General features: G+C 46.2%; 1 protein-coding gene across 6 annotated transcripts in view; it reads right to left on the bottom strand.

Annotated features, from left to right (window-relative positions):
* Window positions 1–2,500, bottom strand: part of fgd4a (FYVE, RhoGEF and PH domain containing 4a) — a 73,522-nt gene that overhangs the window by 42,397 nt on the left and 28,625 nt on the right. The window lies entirely within an intron of this gene.

Genomic DNA, 2,500 nt, shown 5'->3' with positions numbered 1-2,500 from the left:
GTGTGTGTGTGTGTGTGGGAGAGAGAGATAGAGAGAGATTTAGTGACTGTGAGTGAGCTTGAACTTAAGACTGAACAAATGTGTTCAGAAGCCACACTGAAAGACTTGTCTCTGTATAAAATTCATACAGTTTTCCTGGAGAATACCACTCTCTCACACACACACACACACACACACACAAGATGCAGCAGTGGTTTCCTATACACACACACACACACACACACACACACACACACACACACACACACACACACACACACACACACACACAGACACACACACACACACACACACACACACACACACACACACATAAACACCCACATACAGTATGTTCTCTGTGCTCCACAGACATGGTGGAACCCCTAAGGTTGGCTGATCCTGAAGGAGCCCTTGATGAATGCATCTCTGATATCTGGGCCATATCCCCCCCAGGGACGCCTGGCACCCTCACAGGCCAATTTCACATGCACATAAAAGATTAAAGAGAAACTCTCTCACACACACAAACACACACACTCACACACACACACACACACACACACACACACACACACATACACACACACACACACACATACACATACACACACAAACACACACACACACACACAAGATGAAGCAACGGCTTCCTGTACAACACACACACACACACACACACACACACACACACACACACACACACACGTACATGTTCATTCATCTTGTTCACCTCACCACCTGCTTAACATATGTGCATATAAAGACAGACAGACAGACACACACACACACACACACACACACACACACACACACACACACACACACACACACACACACACACACATACATATGGGGAGAGAGAGAGAGTGAGAGAGAGAGAGAGAGAGAGAGAGACGCTATTGGCTCATTACTGGCAGCACTGACATACTGTAGTAGCTCCAACTGATAGAGCTGTAATACTGTATTACTTCACATGTGAAGTTTCCCTTTCAGCGTGTGTGTGTCTGTGTGTGTGTGAGGGTGTGCGCGTACGCTTGTGTGTGTGTGTGTGTGTGTGTGTGTGTGTGTGTGTGTGTAAGTAAGTGTATGTGTAAGTGTGTGTGTGTGTGTGTGTGTGTTACAGGGAAAGGGAAGCACCAGACAGTGCCATCAGTCAGGGCTTTGTCGCTCCAGATGGTGGGTAGAGAAAGCCACATTTTAATCTCTAGACAAGACAACAAACACACACACAGAGATACACAGACACACACACACACACACACACACACACATACTCACACACACCGAGAGAACGTGGAGGGGGGATGGGGGGTGTCTCATATTGAACAGAGTCACGGACACTGACATATTTAGAACAGATATAGTCATGAACAGACACATACACACACATACACAAACTACAATTTGAGGAAGCAGTCTATATGTCATATGTTTGTGCGTGTCGGTGTGTTCAGGCATGCACATGTGTGCAGTCTTTTGAGTATACTGTTACTGATGTAAGTGTGCTGCTAATGTGTGTATGTGTGTGTGTGTGTGCGTGTGTGTGTGTGTGTGATTCATTGTATTACATCCCCACAATGGCACTAGCTGCCCTTTCACCTTTCCTATCAGCCCCCATGCTTGTGACCTATGCTGTCACCAGGGTTATTGTTACCATGAGGAAGTGTTACCATAGCAGCCAGGGTCACCGTATACCCCCACTGGAAGCACTGGATCCACAGAGTGTGATTTCAACCAGCGATAAAATAACCATCATCAGACATCACATTAGACACTGACGTGTGTGTGTGTGTGTGTGTGTGTGTGTGTGTGTGTGTGCATGGGTAAATATGTATGTGTACTGTTGATACAAACCCTGGCTTTATAGAGGAAGGAGAGCACCTGATTGAGAGGGCATGTTTCTTTGTGTGTATGATAGTGTGGGTGTGTTTGTGTGTGTGTGTGTGTGTGAGATAGAGCGAGAGAGAGAGAGAGAGAGAGAGAGAGAGGAATATAACGGATGGTAAATAAAGGCTCTTATATCACCTGATTTTCCACAAAATACTCACACACATGCCTGTGCCTGCATACATAGACACACACAAACACACACACACACACAAACACAAGCACACACACACACACACAAACACACACACACACACACACACACACACACACACACACACACACACACACACACACACACACACACACACACACACACACACACACACATACTGTACATACACAGACACACACAGACACACAGACACACAGACACACAGACACACAGACACACAGACACACACACACACACACACACACACACACACACACATACACGCACACACACATGGACACACACACACACACACACACACACACACACACACACACACATAGATCAAGGGGCATGCCCACAACTACCCTCTGAGGCAACCACTGCATACCTGAAATAGAGTTACAAACCATTATACACGGTGTGACATTTGAGACGCACATTCTCTCTCTCTCTCACACACACACACACATACAC

This window comes from Sardina pilchardus, chromosome 10, assembly GCF_963854185.1.
Source record: "Sardina pilchardus chromosome 10, fSarPil1.1, whole genome shotgun sequence".
Lineage (NCBI taxonomy): Eukaryota > Metazoa > Chordata > Actinopteri > Clupeiformes > Clupeidae > Sardina > Sardina pilchardus.
Note: the sequence above shows the minus strand (reverse complement) of the source record. Positions and strands in the feature narration are given on the sequence as shown.